At 40.6% G+C, this 17827-nt stretch overlaps 1 long non-coding RNA gene across 1 annotated transcript in view; it reads right to left on the reverse strand.

Moving 5' to 3' along the window:
- LOC120053679 overlaps positions 1–17092 on the reverse strand; it is a 42178-nt gene extending 25086 nt beyond the window's left edge. The window contains exons 1-2 of the long non-coding RNA XR_005477530.1: positions 16932–17092; positions 2918–2986 (exon numbers count right to left, since the gene is read on the reverse strand). This is a non-coding gene — a long non-coding RNA (uncharacterized LOC120053679). The remainder of the gene's footprint in view (positions 1–2917; positions 2987–16931) is intronic.
- Positions 17093–17827: the final 735 nt, after the last annotated feature.

The raw sequence follows: 17827 nt of genomic DNA on the forward strand, positions 1-17827 counted from the left end.
GACAGCAGAGAGACTTTAAACCATGTGGGCCCACTGGGAAGTGCTATGCACAGAGTGGCACTGAGGACTGACTGTGCACCCATCTGCCCTGTAATGTACAAACAATACACACCCTCAATAAGACACACATGCACACCCACACATAGTGTTGTCACTTAGGAAGTAAGGAAGCACAGGAAACAAAACATGAAGCGGACTGAATTTCACCCAGAGTCACATGTTTATTTTGCAAGCTATAGCAAACAATATTTTACAAAGTAGGTTTTAAAAGGACTATAGAGTTTAGTCTGCTTTGTAGTTTTGTTTTACTAGTAAAATATGGTATTGTGATACTGGTATCGTGACAACACTACGGCCCCCCACATGCAAAAAGAGAGAGGTTGAGACCGAGATAGGCTGAGAGTCAAATAACCCACGCCATTTATTATCAAAACCAAACATTGCACCCCCTTAAAGCAAAGTCGTTGACTTTATTAGGTTGTTTACCCCCAGCTGAATTTCTGATGACTGATGACATTACCACAGGGAGTAATCGAGTGTGAAACTGACTTTTTATTCAGAAAATAAATATTGATTCATAAAGTCATCACACGTTACGAGAGATAAGATCACCTGTGGGCTCCACAATAATTACCTACAGCCACTAGGGAGGTTTATAAGAACCATTTGCTTACCATAATGATCAGAAGAATGCAAGCACCTTCATCTGCATTTGTAACCACTGCTGCATTCTGAGGGTAGCTATGTTTTGCAGGATTTACATACAGTGCCTTGAGAAAGTATTCATACCTCTTCACTTATTCCACATTTTGTTGTGTTACAGCCTAAATTCTAAATGTATTCAATTGATTTTCTCTCACCCATCTACACACAATACCCCATAATAACAAAGCGAAAATGTATATAAAAAAAATGCTAAACTATTGAAATTTAGAAAATGTAATACAGAAATAAGTACTCACACCCGAGTCAATATTTGTATTAGCACCTTACCCAGAAAGACTCACATCCGTAATTGCTGGCTAAGTCTCTAAGAGCTTTCCACAACTGGATTGTGCAACATTTGTCCATAATTATTTTCAAAATTCTTCAAGCTCTGTCAATTTGGTTGTTGATCTTTGCTAGACAACCATGTTCTGGATTTTCAAGTAGATTTAAGGGAAAAAAAATGGAACTCTGTATTGGATTTGCCCCAAACATAACACTTTGTATTCAGGACAAAAAGTTAATTGCTTTGTCACATTATTACTTTAGTGCCTTGTTGCAAACTGGATGCATGTTTTGGAATATTTTAACTATACAGGCTTTCCTTTCACTCTGTCAATTAGGCTAGTATTGTGCAGTAACGACAATGTTGTTGATCGATCCTCAGTTTACAATATTGTTGTATGTGTCGAATTGCTATGCTTTATCTTGGCCAGGTCGCAGTTGCAAATGAGAACTTGTTCTCAACTAGCCTACCTGGTTAAATAAAGGTGAAATAAAAACTCCTATCACAGCCATTAAACTCTTTTTAAGTCACGATTGGTCTCTAGGTAAAATCCCTGAGCGGTTTCCTTCCTCTCCGGCAACTGAGTTAGGAGGACGCCTGTATCTTTGTTGTGACTGGGGGTATTGATACACCATCCAAAGTGTAATTGATAACTTCACCATGCTCAAAGGGATATTCAAGGTCTGCTTTTTTGTAAATTTTCCACATCTACCAATAGGTGCCCTTCTTTGCGAGGCATTGGAAAACCTCCCTGGTCTTTGTGGTTGAAGTTGTGTTTGAAATTCACTGCTCGACTAAAGGACCTTACAGATAATTGTATATGTGGGGTACAGAGATGAGTTACTCATAAAAAAATATATTAAACACTATTATTACAAACAGTGAGTCCATGCAACTTATTAAGGAAATCTATATTCCTGAACTTATTTAGGCTTGCCATAACAAAGGTTTTGAATACAGACTGACTCAAGACATTACAGCTTCTCATTTTTATTAATTTGTAAAAATTCCCCAAAACATAATACCACTTTGACATTATGGGATAGCGTGTAGGTCAGTGCCAATTTTTTTTCTTCAATTTAATCCATTTTAAATTCAGGCTGTAACAACAAAATAGGTAAAATAAGTCAAAGGGTGTGAATATTTTCTAAAGGCACTGTAAATGATCATATACTGTTGCTATTTTAAGTGTGTGTTTGTATCACTCTTTCTTACACCTCCACCTCCTGGGGAAATCAGCAGGTGGTCCCTTGACTAAATGTCATAATCAAAATAATTGATTCCATTAGCGGAAATGGAAGAACCCGACAGAATGAGAACATGAGCTGTGGCGTCAAGAGGTCTCAGTGTTACATGTGCAAACACCATTATTTACTTATGGAAATTCAACTCTTAATGAATTCCACCCAATTAATTCACAGCTCTCATCCTCTCTTTTCCATTCAATTATGTGAGCATGAATAGAATAACTTAATTTTCTTCCATGGGAGGACACAATCCTCCTTGACACCTCAAAGATGACATAAGAGCCTTTGAGTCTCATGAAATAATTTCACCCTGCACCCCAGAGGTTCAGAGGGCTGTGTGTGCGCGTGGTTTGGGACCGCAGAGCCCTGTGTCACGAGTGAGGAATGCCCTGGAGGCACAGATAAGGCTTTATGACAGAGTGGCCTTTCATGTCCACCCACAATCACAAATCGCACACATACTTGAGCAAGACTTTTGACGGAGATAGTAATGCATTAACACATAGACAATTCACAGCCAGTGATGCAATAAAGAGCAAACAGCACAATCGGCTGTGATTCATGCTTTATGCTTATCGCCCAAGATTATCGCACAAGGAGCCTCTCAGGGCGATAAGGTAGGGAAAAAAGGGGGGGGGGGGGGGTGATGGGAGGGGATGCAGCTTTGACTCATAATTACCTCTGTCGACAGCCGAGCCATTGACGCAGAAGCTCTGGGACACCTTCACCCGGTGTGGTAGGACTGCAGCTGAGGGAGGCAAACAGAGTTGGGTTGCGATACATTTTCTAGTCCCATCTTTCATGCTTTACTTATACAGCAACAAAATCAAATCAAATGTATTTATATAGCCCTTCGTACATCAGCTGATATCTCAAAGTGCTGTACAGAAACTCAGCCTAAAACCCCGAACAGCAAGAAATGCTGTTATAAAATCCATATTTTATAAAAGCGCAGAATATCTTTATTCCTCAAGAACCTCAACATACCTCATGAATAAAAGTTGAATACTCTTTCAATAGGGCCTATGTGGCTTGTTTCCATAGCAGTGAATGATAATAATAATAACGTCTATGATTCATGATATGCATTGATTTGATTGCTCCTTGGAATGTGAGTCAATATGTTATCCTGTAAATATTGTCCATGATTCATAATATGCATTGATTTGATTGCTCCTTGGAATGTGAGTCAATATGTTATCCTGTAAATATTGTCCATGATTCATAATATGCATTGATTTGATTGCTCCTTGGAATGTGAGTCAATATGACAACCTGCAAATCCCATGTGGCTTGTGTGGTTCGGCGGTTACAGCCGCTGACCCCGGAACACATGTATGCCAGAGTTCGGTATGGGTTCAAATCCAGCCCACTGACCTTTGACTCACCCTCCCAAGTCTTTCCAACATTTTATTATCTCTTCAATAAAGCAAAAAAAAGTACCAAAAAAATGGGACTCCCCCACTCCTTAAAAAAATACATACAGTGGGGCAAAAAAGTCATTGCCAACAAAGGGTATATAACAAAGTATTGAGATAAACTTTTGTTATTGACCAAATACTTATTTTCCACCATAATTTGCTAATAAATTCATAAAAAATCCTACAATGTGATTTTCTGGATTTTCTTTTCTCATTTTGTCTGTCATAGTTGAAGTGTACCTATGATGAAAATTACAGGCCTCTCTCATCTTTATAAGTGGGAGAAGTTGCACAATTGGTGGCTGACTAAATACTTTTTTGCCCCACTGTATATACTGTGAATTCAAAAAGCAGACCAACTTATTACAAGACATCTAGGCCTATCTATTTTGAAGGTCTGTCTTTGTCTTTTAAATAATACAATACAGTTAATGCCTAATACTGAACTAGGGAAGGGCATTTTACATTTTTTGACTGTTCCAGTACACGCATGATATACACTGCTCAAAAAAATAAAGGGAACACTTAAACAACACAATGTAACTCCAAGTCAATCACACTTCTGTGAAATCAAACTGTCCACTTAGGAAGCAACACTGATTGACAATAAATTTCACATGCTGTTGTGCAAATGGAATAGACAAAAGATGGAAATTATAGGCAATTAGCAAGACACCCCCAATAAAGGAGTGGTTCTGCAGGTGGTGACCACAGACCAATTCTCAGTTCCTATGCTTCCTGGCTGATGTTTTGGTCACTTTTGAATGCTGGCGGTGCTTTCACTCTAGTGGTAGCATGAGACGGAGTCTACAACCCACACAAGTGGCTCAGGTAGTGCAGCTCATCCAGGATGGCACATCAATGCGAGCTGTGGCAAGAAGGTTTGCTGTGTCTGTCAGCGTAGTGTCCAGAGCATGGAGGCGCTACCAGGAGACAGGCCAGTACATCAGGAGACGTGGAGGAGGCCGTAAGAGGGCAACAACCCAGCAGCAGGACCGCTACCTCCGCCTTTGTGCAAGGAGGAGCACTGCCAGAGCCCTGCAAAATGACCTCCAGCAGGCCACAAATGTGCATGTGTCTGCTCAAACGGTCAGAAACAGACTCCATGAGGGTGGTATGAGGGCCCGACGTCCACAGGTGGGGGTTGTGCTTACAGCCCAACACCGTGCAGGACGTTTGGCATTTGCCAGAGAACACCAAGATTGGCAAATTCGCCATCTGTGCTCTTCACAGATGAAAGCAGGTTCACACGCACATGTGACAGACGTGACAGAGTCTGGAGACGCCGTGGAGAACGTTCTGCTGCCTGCAACATCCTCCAGCATGACCGGTTTGGCGGTGGGTCAGTCATGGTGTGGGGTGGCATTTCTTTGTGGGGCCGCACAGCCCTCTATGTGCTCGCCAGAGGTAGCCTGACTGCCATTAGGTACCGAGATGAGATCCTCAGACCCCTTGTGAGACCATATGCTGGTGCGGTTGGCCCTGGGTTCCTCCTAATGCAAGACAATGCTAGACCTCATGTGGCTGGAGTGTGTCAGCAGTTCCTGCAAGAGGAAGGCATTGATGCTATGGACTGGCCCGCCCGTTCCCCAGACCTGAATCCAATTGAGCACATCTGGGACATCATGTCTCGCTTCATCCACCAACGCCACGTTGCACCACAGACTGTCCAGGAGTTGGCGGATGCTTTAGTCCAGGTCTGGGAGGAGATCCCTCAGGAGACCATCCGCCACCTCATCAGGAGCATGCCCAGGCGTTGTAGGGAGGTCATACAGGCACGTGGAGGCCACACACACTACTGAGCCTCATTTTGACTTGTTCTAAGGACATTACATCAAAGTTGGATCAGCCTGTAGTGTGGTTTTCCACTTTAATTTTGAGTGTGACTCCAAATCCAGACCTCCATGGGTTGATAAATTTGATTTCCATTGATAATTTGTGTGTGATTTTGTTGTCAGCACATTCAACTGTAAAGAAAAAAGTATTTAATAAGAATATTTCATTCATTCAGATCTAGGATGTGTTATTTTAGTGTTCCCTTTATTTTTTTGAGCAGTGTATTTTTGAGTACTAAAAAAAAAAGACTTTTTTTTTTTTTTTACAACACAAAAAGGTCCACACGCACTGGAAAAAAAACAAGTGCACATTTATCTATAGGCCTATACCAACCGTGAGCAACAATGCCTAATTTATCATAGCATTAGAGATAACAAACTGCCCATTGAGTGTATATGGGGAAATTTAGCAATTAGGATTTGTTAGGTACACAATCCCGTTCACGAAAATGGTTTGCTCCTCCAGACAGTAAGTCACATAGCTGAGGCTTGCTATAAAAAAAAAAACAATGCGCCACATACAACAGGTGTTACCGTGAAATGCTTACTTACAAGCCCTTAACTGTTATTTTTCTTAACTGTGTTGGTTAAGAAAATATTTACTAAATAAAAACTCAAGTAAAAAAAAGTTACAATAACGAGGCTATATAAAAGGGGGTACCAGTGCCTGGTCAATGTGCGGGGGTACAGGTTAGTTAAGGTCATATGTACATGTTGGTAGGGGGAAAGTGACTATGCATAGATAAAAAAAATAAAAAACAGCAAGTAGCAACTGCGGGAAGATTTCTTTTTTTTTTTAAGCCAATAGTAGGGGTTTGATTAATTGTTCAGCAGTCTAATGACTTGGGGTGGAAGCTGTTAAGGAGCCTTTTGGACCTAGACTTGGCGCTCCGGTACCGCCTTCCGTGTGGTAGCAGAGGGAACAGTCTATGACTTGGGTGGCTGGAGTGCCAATTTTTAGGGCCTTCCTCTGACACCGCATAGTACACAGGTCCTGGAAGGCAGGAAGTTTGGCCCCAGTGATGTACTGGGCCGTACGCACTACCCTCTGTAGCACAATATGGTCAAATTTCGAGCAGTTGCCATACCAGGAGGTTATGCAAGAAGTCAGGATGCCCTTGATGGTGCAGCTGTATAACTTTGAGGACCCATGCACCCATGGGACCCATGCAAAATCTTTTCAGTCTCCTGAGAGGGAAATAGGCATTGTCGTGCCCTCTTCACAACTGTCTTGGTGTTTTCGGACCATGATAGTTTGTTGGTGATGTGGACACCAAGGAACTTGAAGCTCTCAATCTGTTCCACTACAGCCCTGTCGATGTGAATGGGGGCGTGTTTGGCCCTCCTTTTCCTGTAGTCCACGATCAGCTCCTTTATCTTGCACACATTGAGGGAGAGGTTTTTGTCCTGGATCCACACGGCCAGGTCTCCGACCTCCCTATAGGCTGTCTCATCGTTGTCGGTGATCAGGCCTACCACTGTTGTGTCGTTGGCACATTTAATGGTGGTGCTGGAGTCATGCTTGGCCACACAGTCGTGGCTGAACAGGGAGTACAGGAGAGGACTAAGCACACATCCCTGAGGGGCACCAGTGTTGAGGATCAGCGTGGCAGATGTGTTGTTGCCTACCCTTACCACCTGGGGGCGGCCCGTCAGGAAGTCAAAGATCCAGTTGCAGAGGGAGGTATTTAGGCCCAAGGTCCTTAGCTTAGTGATGAGCTTTGTAGGCACTATGGTGCTGAATGCTGCGCTTTAGTAAATTAATAGCATTCTCACATAGGTGTTCCTTTTGCCCAGGTGGGAAAGGGCAGTGTTGAGTGCGACAGATTGTGTCGGGGCAATATGCGAATTGGAATGGGTCTAGGGTTTCCGGGATGATGGTGTTGATGTGAGCCATGACCAGCCTTTCAAAGCACTTCATGGCTATAGACGTGGCAGGAGTCATTTAGGCAGGTTACCTTGGCGTTCTTGGGCACAGGAACTGTGGTGGTTTGCTTGTAACGTACACTACTGTTCAAATGTTTGGGGTCCTTAGAAATGTCCTTGTTTTTGAAAGAAAATATCATTTTTTGTCCATTAAAATAGCATAAAATTCATCAGAAATACAGCGTAGACACTGTTAATGTTGTAAATGACTACTGTAGCTGGAAATGGCTGATTCTTTATGGAATATCTTCATAGACGTACAGAGGCCTATTATCAGCAACCATCTCTCCTGTGTTCCAATGGCACGTTGTGTTAGCTAATCCTAGTTTATAATTTTAAAAGGCTAATTGATCATTAGAAAACCAATTAGAAATTATGTTAGCACAGCTGAAAACTGTTGTTCTGATTAAAGAAGTAATACAACTGTCCTTTTTTACACTAGTTGAGTATCTGGAGCATCAGCATTTGTGAGTTCGATTACAGGCTCAAAATAGACAGAAACAAAGATCTTTCTTAAGAAACTCGTTAGTCTATTCTTGTTCTGAGATATGAAGGCTATTCCATGTGAGAAATTGCCAAGAAACTGAAGATCACGTACAATGCTGTGTACTACTCCCTTCACAGAACAGCGCAAACTGGCACTAACCAGAATAGAAAGAGGAGTGGGAGGCCCCAGTGCACAACTGAGCAAGAGGACAAGTACATTAGAGTGTCTAGTTTGAGAAACAGATTCCTCACAAGTCCTCAACTGGCAGCTTCATTAAATAGTACCCGCAAAACACCAGTCTCAACATCAACAGTGAAGAGGCGACTCCGGGATACTGGCCTTCTAGGCAGAGTTCCCCTGTCCAGTGTCTGTGCTCTTTTACCCATCTTAATATTTAATTTTTATTGGCCAGTCTGAGATATGGCTTTTTCTTTGCAACCCTGCCTATTAGGCCAGCATCCCTGAGTCGCCTCTTGCCTGACATTCATGACTTCTGGTTGGGGTATGTACGTATGGCCACTATGGGGATGACGTCATCGATGCACTTATTAATGAAGCCGGTGACTGATGTGGTATACTCCTCAATGCCATTGGATGAATCCCAGAACATATTCCAGTCTGTGCTAGCAAAACAGTCCTGTAGCTTAGCATCCGCATCATCTGACCACTTCCATATTGAGCGAGTCTCCTCTTCATGCAAAGGACAGGGATTTGAGCCTGGTCCAGGAGCAGCAGTAAATCTATAGCGCCAGACTCAATAAAGAAAAAATCTTAAACTCGTCCGAGGTGAGTAATTGCTTTTCTGATATCCAGAAGCTCTTTTCGGTCATAAGAGCCGGTAGCAGAAACATTATGTACAAAATAGGAGCATGTAAAAACGGCAGCCATGACCTCCGGCTCCATACTTCAGTTACTGTTCGATTGAACATTAGAATGGGCAAAACTAATTACCTAAGCAACTCGGATCATGGTATGATCGTCAGTGCCAGGCACGCCGGTTCTAGTATCAGAGACGGCCAGCCTCCTGGTCTTTTTTACACACACAACAGTGTCTAGAGAATGGTGGTACAAACAAAAAAGATCCAGTCAGCAGCAGTCCTTTTGGCGAAAACAGCTCGTTCAAGAGAGAACTCAAAGGAGAATGGCAAGAATCGTGCAAGCTAACAGGCGGGCCACAACAGGAAATTAACGGCGCAGTATGACAGTGGTGTGCAGAATGACATCTCGGAACCCACAACTCGGCGGTCCTTGTCACAGATGGGCTATTGCATCAGACGGCCACACCAGGTTCCACCCCTATCAGCTAAAAACAAGAAAAGTGGCTCTAGTCGGCACGCGATCACCAACACTGGACAATTGAGGAGTGGAAAATGATTGCCTGGTCAGACGATTCTCGGTTCCTGTTGCGTTCCACTTAAGATTCATTTATTGAAATCTTAATATCAACTGGTTATGTCGTGGAACCCAATCTTACATTTACATTTAAGTCATTTAGCAGACGCTCTTATCCAGAGCGACTTACAAGTACATACATTCATACTTTTTTTGTACTGGCCCCCCGTGGGAATCGAACCCACAACCCTGGCGTTGCAAGCGCCATGCTCTACCAACTGAGCCACACGGGACCGCCTTCAAAAAGGCAGTAACCTCAGCTGTGGCGCTTGCTTGTAGAAGCCTTTGGCTGTACAATGGCATAGTCTTGTTTTATTAATTTAGCAGACAAGACGCTCTTATTTCCGGAGCCCTTATCATAGTCAAGACATCTATTTTATAGTAAAAAAACATTATGTAATGTATCAGAATAAAAAAGAACAAAATATTTTTCCAAATGAAAAAAGTTGCCAGTGCGAAGTGATGCGCATCTCGAGTCTGGAACAGTTATTCTCAAAGAGTGATCACTTGAAACGGGGCTCAATTTGGCGAGTTGAAAGAAAGAAAAAAAGAAAAAAATTCAGGGTTTCAAACTAAAATCCTTCTTTTCGATATAGAGACATTGAATTTAGTTTATTCTGCCGGTTCTTTGGAATTTTCTAAATGGATTAACAATTCCACATTGTACACTGCATGGTGCTGAATTACGGCCATGACATCGAAAAATAGACTTGCCGCAATTATTCAAAAACTGCAGTTCGTTGTTGGAAGAGATATTTTCCTACTTCAATCAACCAGTCCATTTTGAATTTCTGATAAAACTGTTGTCATTTAGCAAAGAATGTAGCTTGTGTCTCCCATCAGTTTGATATGTTTTTATAGACATTTATTTCTGTAGGCCTAACAGGAGCTTGTGTGTGCGCAGTCGGAACACAATTGAGTAAATGAGACATGGAGGGGAAAGGGATTTTAGGGAGAGGAACTGTGTGATGCTTGGCTTCTTTTGCTGTGCCACACAAATACAAATGGAACACTAGAGTCAAAGCAAATAAATTTTGTCTTCAAGACAAAATTTCACTTGCCAGGTCAGGCAGCCACAAAGCACATTTCACCAAATAGTTGTACAGTATTAAAGATGGTTAAAGATCGAGCTTTGACGTCCATTCGAGTACTCGTGCCCATCCCTTCACTGAACGCACTCTTAAATATTAACCATGCTCTCTCTTTAACCCTTATAACAACTGCACAGGCCCCATATTAACATCCACAATCAGGTGTCATAAAAATCCACAAAGGAACTCTTTTGAAGTTCTCTGCGTAGTGACGCACACCACTATTTCATAGCAGATATGCTTGTTAATTCCTGACAGAGCTAACCTCAGCATGTCAAACCTTAAGAAGAAGGTGATAAGAACTGCAAAACATGCAACAATGTCTTGACTTATAAGCAGGACAAACATTCACATCATTTTTGGATACTGTACAACTACTAAGGATAGATACAAATGTTGGTTGAACTAAGTTAGCCAAGCCAATCCCAATATCATTAAGGTTTAAAGTCAAATAGAATTGTCCCTAAGCAAAAGATGCATGTATATCATAAAGTTTGGGCTGTGAAAGATAGTGATAAGACAACATAAGCAGCAACACAACCTCCATACTACGCCACGCTAAGTAACGCAAGTTATGTAAAATACAGTTTTATCATACCAAGCATTTATAGTGCCTTCAGAAAGTATTCATACCCCTTGACTTATTCCACATTTGTTGTGTTACAGCCTGAATTCAAAAATAGTTTTTTTCCCCCCTCTCCTATCATCTACACACACAATACAGTGTGTGTAGTGTGACAGTGAAAACATGTTTTTAGGAATTTTTGTAATTTATAGAAAAATAAATACCAAAATACCTCATTTACATAAGTACTCACACCCTTGGCAGCAACTACAGCTGTGAGTCTTTCTGGGTAAGTCTAAGAGCTTTGCACACCTGGGTTTGCACATTTTTCTTCTTTTTTTTTAAATGTCAAGCTCTGTCAAGTTGGATGTTGATCATTGCTAGACAGCCATAGATTTTAAAGCCGATTTAGGTCAAAACTGTATTCAATAGCGTCTTGGTAAGCAACTCCAGTGTATATTTGTCTTTGTGTTTTAGGTTATTGTCCTGTGAGAAGTTAATTTGTCTCCCAGTATGTTGGATAGCAGACAACTAGGGTTTCCTCTAGGATTTTGCCTGTGTTTAGCTCCATTTCGTTTATTTTTATCCTAATAAAAAACTCCCTAGTCCTTGCCGATGACAAGCATACCCATAACATGAAGTGATGTGTTGTTTTGGATTTGCCCCAAACGTAACACTTAGTATTCAGGACATAAAATGAATTTGCCACATTTTTTGGGCAGTTTTACTTTAGTGCCTCGTTGCAAACAGGATGGATGTTTTGGAATATTTGTATTCTGTACAGGCTTCCTTCTTTTCACTCTCTCATTTAGGTTAGTATTGTGGAGTAACTACAATGTTGTTTACTCCGATCACAACCATTAAACTCTATAAATGTTTTATAGTCACCATTGGCCTCATGGTGTAATCCCTGAGCGGTTTACTTAATTTCTGGCAACTGAGTTAGGAAGGACGCCTGTTTCTTTGTTGTGAATGGATGTATTGATACACCATCCAAAGTGTAATTAATAACTTCACCATGCTCAAATAGATATTCAATGTCTGTTTTTTTTATCCATCTACCAATTGGTGCCTTTGCGAGGCATTGGAAAACCTCCCTGGTCTTCGTGGTTGAATCTGTGTTTGAAATTCACTACTTGACTGAGGGAGTTTACAGATAATTGTATGTGTGGGTACAGAGATTAGGTAGTGATTCAAAAAAACAATGTTACACAATATTATTGCACAGAGACTCTATGCAACTTATTATGTGACTTGTTAAGCAAATGTTTTCTCCTGAACTTATTTAGGCGTGCCATAACATAGGGGTTTGAATATTTATTGACCTAAGACATTTCAGCTTTTCATTTACTCATTTATAAAAGTTTCTAAAAACATAATTCCACTGTAATTATGGGGTACTGTGTGTAGGCCAGTGACAAAATCTAAATGTAATACATTTTCAATTCAGGCTGTAATACAACTGAATGTTGAAAAAGGGGTGTGAATACTTTCTGTAGTCACTGTAAATTGTTTAGTTTCCCGCATTACATCTCTGTATCGAATTAAAGCCTGCAGTTTTGTGTTTGACATCAATTTCCAAGTAGTGTCTGTCTACTAACGTCATCTGATACTGTAGCTCCAATGATGGTGAAATCAAATACATTTCTATCTTCATTAAGCATCTAGACTGTCACACAGGCTGCCAAACTACAAACACCGCATATTTGGGCATCAGTTTTGCAAATATCCACTAAGCAAGCAGTTAAGCTCAGACTGCATCTTTTGTTTGAAGGTTAAATGGGAAAATCTGTTGAAAAGTAGTAGTAGCCCCCCATCTAAAGGACACACAAGGTAATCTTTCAAATCAAGGAGTGCTGGTACCGAGTCAATGTCAGTAGACTTTCTCAGAAGACTACCATATACTGTGCATCCTATACTGAACAAAAATATAAAACAAACATGCAACAATTTCAAAGATTTTAGTTACAGTTCATATAATGAAATCAGTCAATTGAAATAAATTGATTAGGCCCTAATCTATGGATTTCACATGACTGGGCAGGGGTGCAGCCATGGGTGGTCCTGGGAGGGCATAGGGGCACCCACGTAGCAGCCAGGACCACACACTGGGGAGCCAGTCGCAGCCAATCAGAATTAGTTTTTTTCCCACAAAAGGGATTTATTAGACAGAAATACCAACCCCCCTCAGACGATCCCACAGGTGAAGAAGACAGATGTGGAGGTCCTGGGCTGGCGTGGTTACATGTGGTCAGCGGTTGTGAGGCTGGTTGGACATATTGCCAAATTCTCTAAAATGACATTGGAGGTGGCTTATGGTGGAGAAATGAACATTCAATTCTCTGGCAACAGCTCTGGTGGACATTCCTGCAGTCAGCATGCCAATTGCACGCTCCATCAGAACTTGAGACATTTGTGGCATTGTACTGTGTGACAAAACTGCACAGTTTAGTGGCCTTTTGTATTGAGCACAAGGTGCATCTGTGCACAAAATTTAAGAGAACTAAGCTTTTTGTGCATATGGAACATTTCTGGGATGTTTTTTTCCAGCTCATGGAACATGGGACCAACACTTTACATGTTGCGTTTATATTTTTGTTCTGCGTAGTTACTGCCCCTCACAGTAATTGAGTACTGGGAAATTCCACGATAACGGAATTATGCCGGGACTGATTTTTTATTTGAAAATGTATGCCAAACATAAACCCCTGATTAAAAAAATGTAACAAAACATACAACTCTATGCACAAAGACTACTTTGAACAGTTTACACAGTAAATTAAAAAAACATCTACTGGAAAAACTGTGCAGATGCAAAGTTTGGTAACAGAAATATGGTAAAATCTCCCTCAGAATAAAACTGAGGGAGATTTTACCATAACTCTGTTACCACACTTTGTAAAATTATAAGTGGAAATTGTCCTTGTGCATAGCATTCTTGTCAACATGTTAAATGCTTTCCCATTCAAGAGGTACTACAATAATGTAGACAGATCAGTCTCTAAAACAGTAAATTGTTGTTAACTACGTACGTACAGTTGAAGTCGGAAGTTTACATACACTTAGGTTAGTCATTAAAACTCATTTTTCAACCACTCCACACATTTCTTGTGAACAAACTATAGTTCTGGCAAGTCGGTTAGGACATCTACTTTGTGCATGACAAGTAATTTTTCCAACAATTGTTGACAGACAGATTATTTCACTTAATCACAATTCCAGTGGCTCAGAGGTTTACATACACTAAGTTGACTGGGCCTTTAAACAGCTTGGAAAATTACAGAAAATTATGTTATGGCTTTAGAAGCTTCTGATAAATTATGTCAATTAGCCTGAGTCAACTGGAGGTGTACCTGTGGATGTATTTCAAGGCCTACCTTCAAACTCAGTCAAACTTTGCTTGACATCATGGGAAATTCAAAAGAAATCAGCCAAGACATCAGAAAAAATTGTAGACCTCCACAAGTCTGGTTCATCCTTGGGAGCAATTTCCAAATGCCTGAAGGTACCACGTTAATCTGTACAAATAATAGTACGCAAGTGTAAACACCATGGGACCACGCAGCCGTCATACCGCTCAGAAAGGAGACGCGTTCTGTCTCCTAGAGATGAACGCACTTTGGTGCGAAAAGTGCAAATCAATCCCAGAACAACAGCAAAGGACCTTGTGAAGATGCTGGAGGAAACGGGTACAAAAGTATCTATATCCAAAGTAAAACGAGTCCTATATCGACATAACCTGAAAGGCCGCTCAGCAAAGAAGAAGCCACTGCTCCAAAACCGCCATAAAAAAGCCAGACTATGGTTTACAACTGCACATGGGGACAAAGATCGTACTTTTTGGAGAAATGTCCTCTGGTCTGATTAAACAAAAATAGAACTGTTTGGCCATAATGACCATCGTTATGTTTGGAGGAAAAAGGGGGATGCTTGCAAGCCGAAGAACACCATCACAACCGTGAAGCACAGGGGTGGCAGCATCATGTTGTGGGGATGCTTTGCTGCAGGAGGGACTGGTGCACTTCACCAAATAGATGGCATCATGAGGAAGGGAAATTATGTGGATATATTGAAGCAACATCTCCAGACATCAGTCAGGAAGTTAAAGCTTGGTCGCAAATGGGTCTTCCAAATGGACAATGACCCAAAGCATACTTCCAAAGTTGTGGCAAAATGGCTTAAGGACAATAAAGTCAGGGTTTTGGAGTGGCCCTGCCAAAGCCCTGACCTCAATCCTATAGAACATTTGTGGGCAGAACTGAAAAAGCGTGTGTGAGCAAGGAAACCTGCAAACCTCAGTTACACCAGCTCTGTCAGGAGGAATGGCCAAAATTCACCCAACTTATTGTGGGAAGCTTGTGGAAGGCTACCAGAAACGTTTGACCCAAGTTAAACAATTTAAAGGCAATACTACCAAATACTAATTGAGTGTATGTAAACTTCTGACCCACTGGGAATGTGATGAAAGAAATAAAAGCTGAAATAAATAATTCTCTCTATTATTCTGACATTTCACATTCTTAAAATAAAGTGGTGATCCTAACTGACCTAAGACAGGGAATTTTTTACAAGGATTGTAAAAATTCAGGAATTGTGAAAAACTGAGTTTAAATGTATTTGCCTAAGATGTATGTAAACTTCCAACTTCAACTGTATGTGACCCAATGTGAAATGTTTTTACAGGATGCACAGGGACATACCACAGACCATGCTGCCCACACTGCATACCCATCTCAAAATGATCAGAATAGCTACAATAAAATATCCTGAATGGGACACAGGGTTACAATAGGTTACAAATGTTGGCTTTAGTTTCTTTGCACTGCATACAAACTCCAGCAGAGGCTGAGGACCTTCTATTTATACTCAATCCGCAGAAATTTTGTGAACTAACACTCGCCCCCTAGCGCTGACTTTTCTGGTGGTAAGTACATTTTTCCTCAAAGTATCTATGATTTGTGGTCTCCCACCTACCTATCTTAAGATGAATGCAGCACTAACTGTAAGTCACTCTCGATAAGATTACTACAATGTGAGTGAGTGAGTGAGTGAGTGAGTGAGTGAGTGAGTGAGTGAGTGAGTGAGGACAAGGTGGAGCGAGAGAACGACAGAGGGAAAGAGATCAAAAGGAAGCAGACAGTTGAACAGAAAGACGGGAAGATAAAGAGGGGGAGAGAGGGGATGTATAAATGTGTTTGAGAAATGCATTCCAAATTCATATGGTAATGTATGAATTCAAAAAAGCACTTAAGAGCTGTTCATACAAATGTATTACGTTCAGTACACAATCTAAACAGTCTTCAAACTGTATACAGTCTTCAAATATAATCATCCATGTTATGCTAGCACAATCTTAAGTCTCTGAATTTAACAGAATCTCTTAAATTAAAGTAGCCTGACCAATAATGTGGCCCAAGTTACATGGAAGGAACCGATATGAAAGGATAAGTTTTCTGAAGACCAGTTTCGAAATAAGTTAGATTTCACTAGGCTACTATAAATATACGATCAGTTACACTGATGCCTAATTAAAGTATAACTAGCCGTACACCAATAAATAATCGAATATATATAAATAAATAAAGATACGGATTAATTATTGGACCTATAGATCTATATTACAACCTTATTAAAATACCATGAGAATGTTGACAAATATAAACAACTGGATAAAGAAAACATGACACACAAGTGACTTCACCTGCCAGAATTGATTAGGGCAAGTAGGCTAATCTTCAGTTAGTGGAAGACATATTTTTAAATGAGAAGCGTTTAAAAACAGCCATTGTGGAGCTAATTCCCCATACACTTGAAGTTAAAAAAATATATAAAAATAAAGTATAATCAATACCCATTTGATTTAGTTCCTTATCGAATACAAGTCACACATTTCACTGCCTGTTTTCGAAATGTAGGTGTTACTTTTTAAAGTCTCGCGCCGTCGAGAAACATCTTTGAAAAGTTTCACTTTCTTACCTTTGTTCGCTCGACTTCTTGAGTATTTAGAGAAGAAACCCACGACAATTGCAGGTTATGAAGGAATATTTAGTTCTGGTCTCTTCATTGAAGGTCGTTGTCTTTATCATACATTTTATTGCTTTTACTTAGACTTCAAACTCCGTGAATGCTGCTTTCGTTGCGAATGACGTTGATTTAGTCACATGCCAGGAAATGTTTGTAGATGTAAACAATGTAAGCGTGCAACCAATAATTTATATATATACTAGATAACTTTTTGGGGCGCTGTGTTGAAGCAACTGCACCTCCATCTTGGCACTCCCCCACCGTTCTAAAAAACATATGTTTGAAGCTACAGAAATGCACGTATTAATGTCTACATTCGTTTTTTACACATGTATCATATTACAGACAACTTAATGCATACTTTTAAATTATGTGAGCTAAACGTAACAAATAAAAAAAATCCTTAAAGTATAATTTTATGTACATTACTAATGTTACTGTCCCCACTACAACAAAAAAGATAGTCACTTAAATACATGTAATTTTGTCCTTGAAACATTTAATTGAAATACTGTAGAATTCCAGTCATTCCTATGGAGGACTGCTCCTACTGGGGAGTGTCAATATGGCCGACTGGTGGCTTCAAAGTCTCTCAATGGCCAACACATATCATAAGCAAGGCAGGGTTTATACATCATTGCGTGCAACCAAGCGGGACACGCTGTTCAGCCAAATGATGGGAGGCTGGGAGGGCAACATTGTTGCAAATGATGTACAGTAGCTGAAAAGTGAGAACTTTGTTGCGTAGTGACGAGTTCAACTAATGCTTTTTTCGCTTTAACTTCACTGTCTTGTCAATGACAAGCCTGGAGTTTACTGAGAAAGTGGTCTATTATTGTCAATTTTCC

This window comes from Salvelinus namaycush, chromosome 9 (genome assembly GCF_016432855.1).
Source record: "Salvelinus namaycush isolate Seneca chromosome 9, SaNama_1.0, whole genome shotgun sequence".
Classification (NCBI taxonomy): Eukaryota; Metazoa; Chordata; class Actinopteri; order Salmoniformes; family Salmonidae; genus Salvelinus; species Salvelinus namaycush.